This window comes from Ctenopharyngodon idella, chromosome 1 (assembly GCF_019924925.1).
Source record: "Ctenopharyngodon idella isolate HZGC_01 chromosome 1, HZGC01, whole genome shotgun sequence".
Taxonomy (NCBI): Eukaryota; Metazoa; Chordata; class Actinopteri; order Cypriniformes; family Xenocyprididae; genus Ctenopharyngodon; species Ctenopharyngodon idella.
Genome location: NC_067220.1, coordinates 27,363,856 through 27,379,400, shown reverse-complemented (window position 1 = coordinate 27,379,400; position 15,545 = coordinate 27,363,856). Strand labels below are relative to the sequence as shown.

General features: G+C 35.9%; 1 protein-coding gene across 5 annotated transcripts in view; it reads left to right on the top strand.

Moving 5' to 3' along the window:
* The window catches only part of kcnq5b (potassium voltage-gated channel, KQT-like subfamily, member 5b), a 110,052-nt gene that overhangs the window by 61,694 nt on the left and 32,813 nt on the right, over positions 1 to 15,545 (top strand). The gene's annotated exons all lie outside the window — the stretch shown is intronic.

Sequence of the window (15,545 nt, the reverse complement as noted above, 5' to 3'; positions counted from 1 at the left end):
AAATCTACACAGACACATGCATTTTACAAAATCTCATTGAAACCCTGATCCCACGCAGGTCATGGTTTCATAACTCTCACTGACACACATACACAAAGATAAAAACAAACAGATTATAATTTAAGACATAGAATGATAGAGTGCTGTATTCTGAATAAGTTAAGTTTAAGACCCCTTCGATGACCCTGAATGCCTTACAGGAACCTTAACTCCCCATCCGTATCTGAATGACGTACAGAGATATCATTTCCATCTTAAACACAGTATATTCACAGTCTAATAAACAAGCTCAGTCCTTGAGCTCTTTCCACTTTGCCATAGTTACTGTACAAAAAAGAACATGTTGTTTTCTTTTAATTTTTACATTGTGCATGTTCTTAAACAATCCAGCTGACCAGTGGCAAATGTTGAACTGTAATGCACATTTAAGGTGCATTTTATTGTTTGTTTGTTTATTGTATTGAGTCGTGGTATGGAATCAGCAATAGTTTAGTAAAACCTTATGAAACCAACATGAATACAAAAGTACATTTCTAAGAACTACTCACATGTGTAAACTAAATTAAACTAAAAACACTTTTATGTCATTGAATCAGATAAAAGATATATAATTGAAAATTGTGGTAAATGTCAGGAATTTTAAAAGCCATTATCATCTTTCACTAAGGTTGTGCGGCCCATAAAAATGTCTTTCCCTGGATACACGTCTGCAGAGAGAACTACACAGACCCCGTCCCCTGAGAGAGAAACCGACATCATTATGAGAGTGGAAGAAGGTGTCTGGGCGTCTCATTACCGTGTGACCCTCTGTCATTAATACCCGTTTGTGGAGAGGCAGAAAGAGAAGGCCGCAATCAATCAGATGAGATTTAACTTCACATATAAACAGGTCTGATGAATGGTTGCCGTTTAAAGTGGGGCGACAGACTTACCACAATTTTCACTAAGTGTCTGGGCATAGAGTCTGTGCCTTTACTGCCAGATGGCTTTAGAATCCAATCCAGTATTTTTTCGGAGTTTCAAGTCTGTGTGAGCATATGTATTTGCTTAATATCTCATACTAACATTTAAACCAGTTTCCTGCCATTTTATCTTTTATGTACATAAATTGAGATATGCCGACTACTAGTACAGTAACCGTTCATGGTTTAAGAGGCCTTAACACCTTGAGGCCTGAATTTTATGACTCCCAGACTGAGTGCCAACAATTTAGCCAGTGAGATAAAGGTTATGGCCTATAACTAACTGTACTAACTATGTTCTGTAATAGCAAATTGTTCTTATGCTTTTTCAATGTTCTTTTAGATGTTCTACATCTCCCCAGTATTTGAATATAACTGTATATATATACTTTATATAGCTATATATATATATATATATATATACTGTATATATTTTATATACATTCTGTTCAAATGTTTGGGGTATGTATGATTTTTTAAATATTTTTGAGGGAAGCCTCTCTAAGTACATCTAAAGTATAGATCATTACTGCAATTAATATTTTCTGTTTAACGTGTTAAAAATATCTAACGCAGCATCCTTTTTTTCCTTCCTGAAGTAGCTATGCTAATGTCTGTCCACATCCTTATCTAGCGTCACAGTATATGATCACACTGGTTTCCGCTCACCATCTCTGCAAAGCGAGAGAGAGCGGCTGACAGAGGGTGGTCTCCATGTAGGCCTGTCCTATGATCTGCTTCTCTTTGGGAAGCCCATTGGACACTTGTGTGTTTCAAGCTTTTTGAACCTATCAGTAATGTGCTTGTCTCAATAACTGAAACAAGCAAATGTGAATGCGAAAATAAGCATAATTACTTTTGATACTGACAAAGAATCAATCCTCACATAAAAATGTTGATACCAAATGTTTTAACTAGTAATTTTTCCTAATTATTGTAAAAACTAATGCGGAAAATAAACTTTGTGGAGAAAAAATTAACTGACAGCTCTCATTCAAACAGAGAGCGCTGATATTGAGAGAGACATAAACATCACTATATTACTATATTAAAGGCACATCTAAATTATATAATCTTATAGTCATAACATATAGCCATGTTATAGTCATAGCATTATATGATAATTATGTATGTTATAATATTTTTTTAAGCCTGGCATTCAATTTTATTGTAATGTTGAATGGCTATAATTACTCATTTCATCCCCAGAAATTGAGGGGGAAAATCACATTTCTGTAGCATAGTAGGTAAAATCAAACACACAATCCTCAACTAACAATATTATTATGTATTAAAATGTATTACTAAATTCTTTTACTATTCTTGTGCATCATAAGGATTATCCAATGGCTACACGAGGCAGAGGTATAGAATTCTTCTTTCTGGTACAATTCAAGTTCAAATGCCACACTCTTAAGAAAAAATGGTTCTAAACAGTACCAAATTAGGGTTCTTTGGCTTGTAACAATAGCAGAAACCTTTGTGGTGCTAAATAGAAAATTTTTATAAGGTTCCATAAAGAACCATGCTTTGAAAGTGCTATATAGGTCATCAATGGTGTTATAAATAACCTTTTTATTAAAGTTTATTTTATATTAGTATCTTTACAGTGTGTCTCTTCTATTTGTTTATGTAAAAACAATTGTTTATTAAGGCCAAAATTAGCAAAAATGTGAGCCCTTTACAATATTAAAAGGAAAAAGTGATATATATATATATATATATATATATATATATATATAAAGTACTAATTAAAAAAATCTAACAATATGGATCATAAATTCAATATCTCTCTTACTTAGTAGAAGAAGAGAATATAAGTATCATTAACTGAATAGAACTGCTCACACTTACATGTTCTGTTAAACTAAAAAGAGAAAAAGACATGACTGGTAGGAAACCAACTGAAAGTTAAAATTTATAGACATTTTAAGAAAGAAATAATTTACTTATTAAGAGTGTATTGGCAGTCTGTGTAATTGGATGGCTGCTGCAGCTCCAGAAAACCAGTAATGATGTGGCTTTGACAGTTACAGATTTGAAAAACAAAAAAGGCAGAAAAAAAGAACCCTAAACTCTAACACAAAGAACCATTTCAGCATATAAAGAGTTCTACAAGATGATACGGTTCTAAATAGAACTGTTACTACGTGTAAAGAACCTTTAAAGAACCATCTTTTTTAGAGTGCATGTTACAAACAAATGTATCCTTTGGAAACTCAGTGGCAATGGATGTAAACAGGGTCTAATTTGATTCCATATTAGTGATTTGACTGACTTGATTATCTCAAAGCAGTGGTGGCAACCTCATTTAAACCTAGTAACATTACATTTAAAAATACCTGATAGTGTGTTATAAATGAGATTTGAAGATGATTTGTGTCTTGTATCAAGTGAAGACAAGTATCCAGGGTGTCAGTCCCAATCTATAAACAAAACTGTATGTGGTGCATTCAGATCACTGAATTTTAGATTCCTGATTCAAGGTGACTGAACAATAAACAATCATTTTAAATCAAGGCCATGTTACACAGAATAAGTTCCCCCCTCCTATATCTGTATCTTATATAAATGTGAAATTGGGAAAAGGGATTTATCCATTAACCTTCTAAAGTGTTTGATGGATGTGGGACATTTATATTATGTATTGATTTTCTTTTGAAACAGTTCATCAAACATTAGAGGTGATAATAGACTTTGTGGATTTATTGTGTGACCTCACATATTAGCTATATCAGCTCTAGCCACGATCCTTATATAGCAATTTGACCCTCAGAGTTTGGATGTATGTGTCCGTTACCTAAAAGAGCAAGAGCGATCACCACTTTTCAAAGCTAACAAAGATGTTCTGCTTTTAAAACGCCTTTTGGTACAGCATTAATTGTATCAGCACATTTTTCAGCACACGGATGTGATGATTTTGTATGTTTAAAAAAAGAATTAAAACATGCTTGTCTCATGTTTATTTTTGCTACTAACTAAATTACTCTTCTCAGTGGTCTGTAAGCAAACTGTCATTACAGAGCATTTAAAGAAGTTATTCTACACACTTACTAGGATTATAATGTTGTTTGGTGTGCCCAGCTGTTCCTCTCACTCCGAGTCTTCTGCCTTGCTAAATATCATTAGACGGTTGACGCATGCAATCCATCTGTTATTTTTTAATTGTGGTTTGTCAGAGGTATTGGGCTGGGGGGATACAAGGAGAGATGGTGGGAGGTTGATGTGGAAATACTAGGTAGGTGTTGCAATGCAAAGGCAAGGCGAAGTTATAATTTGGGGATATGGGTGGAATTTAGCATAAATTCTGTGTAAAACTAAAGAAGATTTTAATGTTTATAGGGCCTCTGATGGACATAATTATTTCCTGCAGGGCATTCAGTCATTTGGAAACATAAACCTCTTTAAACCTTTTTGAAGATTTCACCACATACAAACCAATTTGTACAGATTGAGTTGTTAAATTTTGAAGCAGCTGGTTTAGAAGTGGAAGAAGCACTGCAGTAATCCTCTAGCCCTCTCAGCATCTGGACCCCTGCAGTTCCTCAATTACTATGCCAGGGCTTTATTTCAGGCACGAAAACTGCAGGGGCTGCTGTTCTCTCAACAAGGCTAAAAAAAAAATCACAGTTTCTCTTAAGAAGCAATGAAAAACAGTTTATATCAAGATTAAAGAGAAGTCAGTTAGCAGGAGGGGATTGTATGTTTTAATCTGATGTATACTTTCTTGTAATTTTTTTTTTTCAAACATTTGGAAAGTCTCATGCAGCCATGAAAAACTTTCTCTTGAATAGCCATGAGCTGTACTTCCTTTTCAATGAGTTTTCAAGTAATTTAAAATCTTCACATCTTTAAACCATGTTATGGATTATGAAGGGAATAGTTGACTCACAAATAAAAAAATCGGTAACACTTTAGTATAGGGAACACATATAAACTATTAACTACGACTTTTTCCTCAATAAACTCCTAATTTACTGCTTATTAATAGTTAGTAAGGTAGTTGTTAAGTTTAGGTATTGGGTAGGATTAAGAATGTAGAATATGGTCATGCAGAATAAGGCATAAATATGTGCTTAATAAACAGCCAATATTCTAGTAATATGCATGCTAATAAGCAACTAGTTAAAAGACCCTAAAATAAAGTGTTACCAAAAAATCTAAAATACCATGGTTGCTTCAACAAATGGATTTTCATCTCAAGTTTTCTGTAGTTAACACTATCGATTAGGTTTAAGGTATGGTTTTGTGTAGCTGCCTGGTACGTTATTTTCAAACGCGATTTGCGCACTAACCTTTTAGCAGAACTCACCGGACATTTCATTTACAATTGCCGCGTTACGTCCAACAGCCAATGTAATAAAATGTTGCCATATTCATGATCATTTGTTTCTGATAAAACCAAACTTGCTTTTAGTGCCATTCAATCTGAAAAGTGGTTTCAAACACTTCATAAAAGGTTGCATAGGAAAAACTGGGCATCATACACTAAACGACTGAGGATCACCCACTTCCAGAATTTTGCATCATTCTGAACTCAAACTCATGCAGAAACATGTGCCTCATTTATAGGAGATGCATGACAAATGAAAACAATGTGTTCTAAAATTGGCTGAAAATATCAAACATGTCTGATATCCTCCAACTGGATGTAATCATAGTCTAAAGCTAAAAAAAAAAAAAAAAAAAAAAAAAAAATCATATATACAATTTTCTGTGAAATCTGTTCTCTGGCTAGTTCAGCAACTAGCATGGAATCTTCCTTGCAAATCAGGACAAAAGTTGTGTGGTGTATTCCAGCCTTAAAAGTTTAAGGGCACTTACAATGGTACATAAATTCTATCCCAAACAGCAGAAAACTTTTGAGTCCACAGCCTATTTAATGTTGATCACCCAAGAACATTTATAATTTCTTGCCAAAAAAATAAGCACAGTGACCAATATTGATAAAAAATATTGCTCACTGCAAACTCCTGCCTGGTAAACCAACAGTAGCTCGGAGTCTGTGTGCTAAGATAAAGCATAGTACTTTGATACTGTGAAGATTAACCTCTGGCACAGCTTATCTAAGTGTACTGCTAAACACTAAAATCTGTAAGCACAGACTTACTAAACTATCTTTCTTGTTTTGGTGCAAGTGCGTTTACATGTGCAGTCTATTGCAACTTATGCTAGTGATGTATGCTAATAAGCAATTTTGTCTGAAGTTGTTGTAATCAAAGAGTAAGCAACTCTTTCATCTCTTCACTTTTATCACACATCAGTTGATGCAAAAACCCCAGACATCCCGTGAGCAGGCTCTCATGGGAGACTGTAATACAGTGCGGGGTTATCAGTTAATAGTCTTTGACTTTCTCACTTTCTTTCCCTTCCATTTAACTGTGCAATAAAGAGTGGTGAAGAATATAGTGGACTGCACTGCACTGTTAAAAAAATCCTGTTAAAACTATTAAGTGGTCTGTCCATTAAACATGGCCAGTGTTCGTATGTAAACGATGCATAGGGTCATACAGTACACACAAAGATAAAACCACACATGGCATTAAAATAATGCAATAAACATTAACTAATTAATGTAAAATGGAACACAAAGCACCATAATGTAGTACATTACTGAAATAGACCAATTTGTAGCAGACGTCACAGTTACGTCACTTGCAGCTGCGTGCGCATAGTGGTGGCATAGCGGTAACAATGTTTTGTTGTGCCTTTGGATGTCAGAATCGGAATGTAAAAGTCGTTGAAGATGCCCTTTGAAGCTAAACACAGACGTTTAAGTCACAGACTGGACTGATGAAACCTGCATTGATTAGTCTACTATTAAAGCATGAATCTGACCAACACCGTAGGTGCGTCCCAATTCACGTACTTATGCACTATTCTATGACGGTTTTAAGTATAAATAGTGCGCGTAGTGCATTCACACAGAAAATTCCAAAAAGAAATAGTGCACTTTAAATACCCGGATGATGCACTAAATTAACAGAAAAAACGAAGTGTGGAATGTTGGACACTTCATGCACTCAACAGTCGCAGCTTTAATTACGTTGCGGAGAGGGAGGGGGGATTAGAATCCGATGTTTAATGTATATGTATAGTGCATCATTTGGGACGCAACTCGTGTCTACACCGGACGTAAGCAGCGTGACGTGACGTGACAATGCGACACAACAAATTCCTGACAGTAAATGGATTCCCTGTTCTATTTTTGACGTGGTCCAAGTGCTTTGCAACGGTCAGTTTGTCGCGTTCAGTGTAGACAGTGTAGACAGTTCAGACTTTATAACTTTCAATTATGAGTTTATATCACAATTCTGAGGGAAAAAAGTCAGAATTGCAGGATATAAACTCGCAATTCTGAGGAAAAAAGACAGAATAATGAGTCTATCTCACAATTCTGTTTTTCCTACTAAGAATTGTGATATATATAAACTTGGATTTGCAAGAAAAAAAGTTTTTTATTCTTATTTTTTTATTCCGTGGCTTCCACAGACTGCTACCAAAGACTATAAAATAACACAAGACGCGTCACTCATACTGTTTTGAATGGGAGAAAGTGCAATGCACAATATGGCAATAAGTCCCACCTTCAAAAATAAGAGCCAATCGCCGATTGGTAAAGTCATCGCATCACTGCAGCGGCTGTTAGAAGCTCCGGTTCCTATAGAAACAGTCAGACACGCGCCTCCGAAATGATACACAAGAGACACGCATTTAGGACTGCGTATGCGCATTAGCTTGATCCAGCCTGAAAAAGACCGTTTTTTGTCATGATTCAAGCGTTTAGAAACAAAATTTATGAGACAGATGTTGTCAGATTTCATTGGTGATTTCAAATATGAAATTTAATCGAAAGCTTAACAAACAGCTTTGGAGAATTTGATGTTTCCCCATTCAAAGAGATAGGAGCTGCACTTGAATGCCCGAGAGGCGTTTCAAAGATGGCCGCCGAGTGAAATTACTATTCTTAAATGGACTTTGCTGCTACTGCAGAACTGTTATTTTCTGCCACCAGGTAGGCTCTGCCCACAAAAACGTCATCACTGTTTGCAAACACAAAATAGGAACAAAATTATTTATATAAAATATAATATTCATATTTTTTTTACCTGCCAAAAATCATAAATTTGACAGTATTTTACAGTAAAACTACATAAACATAATTACATATTTTAAGGTACGTTACAGTTAACTGATTAACACGTTTTCACTGTATCATTTTTACAGTCTTTTTCTGTAAAAATGACAAACATTTTTTTACAGTGTAGTGACATGGTCTCTTAAAGCTAAGAGAAGTAGAATGCTTTGGGTTTAATAAAAGTTAAGCTTTATTGAAAGCATTTGTGGCATTAAAAAAATATCACAGTTACAGAAAGGCACTAGCAAATGCAAAAAAACATGCCAGTATTCCAGTGGGTTTAAAAACGTGAAAGCAAAGCTAGTATTTTTGTTAAAGCACTTGCATGAATTATTCAGTAAAATCCTATTCATTATTTGAGCTGTAAAGAATTATTCTAAATTATTCTTTTCTAGGTGGATAAAGTTCTGGTTATGCAATACTGACAAATGAATGCTAAGAGCATATTTCTTGTGGGATTAAGTATTGGTTGGGCTGGATGGAGGATCAAACATTCTCTGCATTGACTGCCCATCCGTGATGGCATTGTCTTCAAATGCAACAAAAACTTCCCAGTGCACTCGAAATTAATTTCTTCATAAAGAATATTAAGAGAGAAGAGAGAACCGTTTTCTCAGTAGGAGAAAACCATCAGCTGTAACGCTGACAAGAAGCCAATGACACACCATCAGTGTGGTTCACATGGCTAGAGGGGCTGATGACAGCCTGTTACTGCTAGCATGGTTTAGACAGAGACTGAAGTAAAGACATGGTTGAAAAGGGAATTGTAGACATATGAGTCTAAAGAGAGACTGTGTACAGACTAATTGTTGGGTTATGTTCTGATTGTTTGTTTTGTTGCTTGGAAATTAAGCCTCGTGGTGTAGAATAATGTTAGCTAAATGTCATAATTGTACAAACAGATGCTACACTTGCTTTAAAGGACAGCTGGCACCAATGTATATTTCTGTTTTTGAAAAGAATGACATACAGTCCCTCCCCATACACACTCATCTATGTCTTGTTTATAGGACAGTCCTTCTGTCTCTGACACAGAGATACCATGTAAGCTTGCAAGCATATTTTGCTTTGCATTTGGACAAGTCTGTAGGTTGTAAGGTTAATTATTTAGTAAATTACTAATGATTAATTAGTAATGTCCATAGATATGTTGTTTTAGCTTATTTTAAAGCTTATTTGCATTTAAAATAATTTTGAGGCACCCTTCCAAAGTTTGTTTAGACACCCTAAGGGACCCGGAACACTGGTTGAGAACAACTGATCTAAATGTTTTGTTTTACATTTGGATAAGTCAGAGATTTTGTTGCTTGGGGGCAACTATGGTTACACTTTATTTTAAGGTGACATAGTTACATTGTACTTAATCAAATTTGTGGACCCAGGACCACAAAACCAGTCATAATGGTCATTTTTTGTAAATTGAGATTTATACAGCATATGAAAGCTGAATAAATAAGCTTCCCATTGATGTATGGTTTGTTAGGATAGGATAATATTTGAAAATCTGGAATCTGAGGGTGCAAAAAAATCAAAATATTGAGAAAATCGCCTTTAACTTTGTCCAGATGAAATCCATAGCAATGCATATCCACTCACAAAAATACATTTTTGATATATTTACGGTAGGAAAGTTATAAAATATCTTCATGGAACATGATCTTTACTTAATATCCTAATGACTTTTGGCATAAAAGAAAAATCGATAACTTTGACCCATATATGTATTCTTGGCTATTGCTACAAATATACTCATGCGACTTATGACTGGTTTTGTGGTCCAGGGTTACAAATAAGTATTGAGTAACATTAATTAACATGTACTTACTATAGAGTTACGGTTAGGGTTTGGTTTAGGGTTAGTTACGTAATTATGCATAATTTACTGTTATTACTATAGTAAGTACTTGTGGTAACGTGTAACTACGTTGCCTTAAAAAAAATATATTACCTCAACTACTAAAGGTTACAAGGTTACACTTGTAAGGTCACAGCCAGCTATCTTCTAAATTTAATCATGTAATCATCGTTTAATCATGTCAACTCTTGAAATAGCATTTTATTTATAGGAGAGGAAATTACATAGGCTTTGTCTTGGCAGACTAGATCTGCTATGCTGCTGCTGCTGCTAGCATGAGTGAAGGCTACTGCTGAAACATGCGCATAATTATAGGTCACAGGATACATGCTGCTTCTGCAGGGAAAGTATATGAAGAACCACCTAGAAGATCTAGGCAGGTGGTGCTGGGGAAGGAGGGGGGCTAGGACTGGGTTGAGCCAGATCAGGATAGATATAATTAGGTTATGTAGATAGGACAAAAAGATTGACTGGCCACTGTGCCGGCTTTAGGAGAACTAATTAGTTGCTTGGAAGAGTTTCATGACTGAACTATGCATTTTGTTTTACTGATACAGGTCAGTTAAATACAGATGTCAATTAACTCTCTTGGGGGCGACACAGCTTTGAGAGGATTGTAGTGATGATTCCCTGTACGTTAGATTCGTTACAGACCTTCTGTGAGGCTTTTGTAATTGTGTGCAGGACCACGGACAGCTCAGTAGTGTTTCCAGGATTGCTGGGTCTTTTCTGTTGCCGAGTGATTCAGTGAGTCTCACACATGCGCCAGAGCGACCACTAGACAGCACATCAGTGAAGAAAATAGCTTTTATGTGCAAATACCAGATTTGTCTATCCTTTTTCCTGCTTTGCATTTAATTATGTGACTGTAAGACATGTAGACTACTTGTATCACTTTTTTACAGCACCTTGTGTGTTCACTACTACATTGCTAGTTTTCTACTTGCTTGAAAAAGGCATATAATTTGTGAGACTTGATTTTTAACGATATATAATTTTATGTGTACATGTTTAGTGATATAAATTATAGTGACAGGGATAAGGAGAAATATAATTTCAGTCTTCCATCTGCTGTTTTGAACATCAAATAAGAAATAATGATATGGTGTGATACATATCTGTGTGAGAGAGGGAGATTTGGTTCATTAGTCACTCGTCCCTGGCACTCACCTTCAAAACAAATCAATTTGATTATGCAAAATGATGCCTATTAAGTGCCACTTCAGAGAGAGAAAGTGTGTGTGTTTACTGTGGTCTGCATGTAAATGTTAAGACCCTCTCTTTCAACATCAAAGGCCGTGACACTCTACAGACACCAACTGCCACCCACCAGGGCAGGAAATGACACACAGGTACAAAAGAACAAGGTAGGAGACCAGGGTTGAGTAATTAGCTAGGGCTAACAGATGATTGATGAGGGGAGCTACTTCAGTTTCATGTACTTATTCTTTTTCCATTTTTCCTCTGAAAAAAAAAAAAAAAAAAAAAGAGGAACATTTAGCCTTGGGCACTGCACTGAAATAGTCCTGTCTGAGTGAGCTGACAAGAGGGTAGAAGAGCTCTCTTTAAATACTAGAGCCCTAAAGAATAGACAGGAACTGGCTGCTTGACAGATAATTGTAATGTCTATTGCAGTCTACTTTCTCCACTACTTTATTTCAAACGTCCATCCACTATATGTGGTTGTTGCACATGTCACCTTGCAATTTGTATTCTATCATTTAGTTTTCACTCTCAAGGTTTTATTGGGAATTTTACAACCTTTAGTTCCTTTCCTCGATTCTGATTGGTTGAGTTGAACAGCACTGGGCCTTTCTACTGTTTGTAATACTCCACTTGTTTGTGTTGGTGAGTTCTAGACAAACTGTCAGTCTGTGTATTAGCAGTGGGCATTTTTCAGTGAATACTTTAGGTTATATCGTTATGCCAGTAGATGGTGGCAAGTGAGTCACTGAATCATTCATTCAACTGATTCACTCAAAAACCTTTATTTATTTGGGAATGAAACAAGTGGTTGTCTCTATCAGCGAGTCATTGAATCATTTACTCAATCGTTTCATTTAAAATTGCTCATTCAATCAGGAACTAAACAAGTAACTGTCTTTATGAGTGAGTTACTGAATCGCTAAAAAGCACTGATTCTTTCAGGAACGAAAATACCACTTTACTGTATGTACACACAATAGCTCTGCAGTGGCTTTGTTTGGAACTATTTGCACTGACAGACAAAGTACTAGACAAACAGACAAAGTACCTCCCAATATTGTGCCTAAAATTTAAGTAATTCAGTATTAACTTCTTGTTCAATAAACTGGTGTATAAATTGGTGTTATTTTTGTATTTTTATGTATTATTTATTAATATTTTGAATTCGTTTTTTTAATATATTATAAATTTTTATTTTAATTTTAGTTAAAATCTTAGTGATTTGTGTGCATTTGTCATTTTTATTATTTCACTTTAGCTTTCCATTTATGATAACATATCACCATATTTACCTTCAAGTTTTAGTTTTAGTAATTTCATAAATCCACTTAAACTTATTTTATTTCAGTTAGTTGTCAAGGCAACATTTCTTAATTTTCGGTTTTTCATCTAGTATTTACAGTGCTTAGCGTAAATGAGTACACCCCCTTTGAAAAGTAAAATTTTAAACAATATCTCAATGAACACAAAAACAATTTCCAAAATGTTGACAAGACTAAGTTTTATATAACATCTGTTTAACTTATGAAAGTATGTTAACATGAAAGTAAGGTTAATAATATAACTTAGAGAACAAAATTTTCAGTTTTACTCAAATTAGGGTCATGCAAAAATGAGTACACCCCACTGAAAGTCTCTGGAGTAAAGCTAAATTTTAGACTACAAATGTCTAATTTAACAAGAATTTAACCACAGGTGAGTCTAATTATTCATTACATAGGTGTCCAGCAGACAGTTGACTATAAAAGGGTGTTAAACCCCTTCTCATTTCATGCTGTCAGCAATGGCACCACATGGAAGAGAAATGTCACAAGACTTGAGAAAGAAAATAATTTCTTTACACCAGATAGGTGAAGGCTACAAGAAGATCATCAAGGCTTTACTTTTCAGTCAGAATACTGTAGCAAAAGTGGTACAAAACTTTTAAAAAGATGGAACTGCAACCATCTCACAGAGATGTCCAGGTTGTCCACAGAAGTTAACACCTCGACAGGAGCGTCTTCTGATGAGAAGGGTTGAAGAAAATCGGCATGCAAGTTCACTGCAGTTATCTAAAGAAGTAGAAAGCCAAACTGGGGTGACTATTTCCCGTGACACAATACAGCGTACACTGCAGAGGAATGGCATGCATGGGTGTCGTCCACGAAAGAAGCCTTTCCGAAAGCCCAGGCACAAAAAAGCCCGCCTAGAGTTTGCCAGGGCCCATGCTGACAAAGATGAAGAGTACTGGGACTCTATACTCTGGAGTGATGAGACCAAGATAAATGTTTTTGGAACTGATGGCTTCAAAACTGTATGGCATCGCAAAGGTGAAGAATACAAAGAAAAATGCATGGTGCCTACAGTGAAACATGGTGGTGTCAGTGTCCTTATGTAGGGCTGCATGAGTGCTGCTGGTGTCGGGGAGCTGCATTTCATTGATGGCATCATGAATTCACAGATGTACTGCTCTATACTGAAAGAGAAGATGCTACCATCACTCTGTGCTCTTGATCGTCGTGCACTTTTCCAACATGACAATTATCCTAAACACACATCTAAGGCCACTGTTGGATTTCTGAAGAAGAACAAGGTGAAAGTGATTCAGTGGCTCCTGATCTGAACCCAATCAAACACCTATGGGGAATTCTAAAGAGACAAGTTGAACATCACTTTCCATCCAGCATCCAGTCTCTAAAAGAGGTCATTCTTGAAGAATGGAAAAAATATAGATGTTGCAAAATGTCGCCAGCTTATTCATTCCATGCCTAGGAGACTTGGTGCTGTCATTATAAATCATGGAAGCCATACAAAGTACTAGATGTAGTAGTTTTTGTTGTGGGGTGTACTCATTTTTGCATCACCCTAATTTGAGTAAAACAGAATCTAAGTTATATTATTAAAGGGTTAGTTCACCCAAAAATGAAAATTCTGTCATTTATTTCTCACGCTCATGCCGTTGCAGACCCATAAGACCTTCGTTCATCTTCGGAACGCAAATTGAGAAATTTTTGTTTAAATCCGATGGCTCCGTGAGGCCTACATAGGGAGCAATGACATTTCCTCTCTCAAGATCCATAAAGGTACTAAAAACATATTTAAATCAGTTCATATGAGTATAGTGGTTCAATATTATTATTATAGCGCAACGGAATATTTTTGGTGCGCCAAAAAAAACAAAATAACGAATTATTTAGTGATGGCCGATTTCAAAACACTGCTTCAGGAAGATTCGGAGCATAATGAATCAGCGTGTCGAATCCGCAGTTCGGAGCGCCAAAGTCACGTGATTTCAGCAGTTTGGCGGTTTGACACGCGATCCGAATCATGATTCGACACGTTGATTCGTTATGCTCCGAATCTTCCTGAAGCAGTGTTTTGAAATCGGCCATCACTAAATAAGTCGTTATTTAGTTTTTTTTGGCGCACCAAAAATATTCTCGTCGCTTTATACTATTAATATTGAACCACTGTACTCACATTAACTGATTTAAATATTGTTTTAGTACATTAATGGATCTTGAGAGAGGAAATGTCATTGCTCCCTATGTAGGCCTCACGGAGCCATCGGATTTAAACAAAAATATCTTAATTTGTGTTCCGAAGATCAACGAAGGTCTTACGGGTGTAAAACGGCACGAGGGTGAGTAATTAATGACAGAATTTCCATTTTTGGGTGAACTAACCCTTTAACCTTACTTTCATGTTATAAGTTAAACAGATGTTATATTAAACTTAGTCTTGTCATCATTTTGGAAATTGTTTTTGTCTTCATTGAGATATTGTTTAAAATGTTACTTTTAAAAGGGGGTGTACTCATTTACGCTGAGCACTGTATATTTTATTTAAAAGCTTTATTTCAATTTACATTTTTTAATAGTTTTAGTTAACAATAACAAAACTGGTATAAAGCCAAGCCTACGGCCGAATCACAGTCATGCTGATATTCGTAAATACAACGCTCTCGCGTGATATTGCTTAATTATATTTTTCTGGAAGAACTGAAGACATGAGCAAATACAGACATGCAGCAATGACATTGCCATATGACAGCCTATGGAAAACACTGCCCCTGCCCTCTGCCCTGTGTTCTCTATAGCGGAGCTCGGCCGCTGTTTCTGAGTGGAGAGCAGGTCAAAGGGTGAGGCGCCCCATCTCGCCCACTGCTTTCACACAAACGCTGCACCGACACTAGATGAAGCCTTTAACCTCTGTTTTATAAGCCCCTTCTCATACGGTCTTAATTTGTAGCCTCTTCTAGTTTACTCGGGTCAGTTCAGACAAAATCCAGCTCAACCACATGGCGCCACTTGAAAGAAGTCTCAGGAGCAATGCACAGCCCCAATTTTCATTCTTACAGTGGGAAAATTCTGTAAACACATCTGATGAAGATGGTGCTTAATTA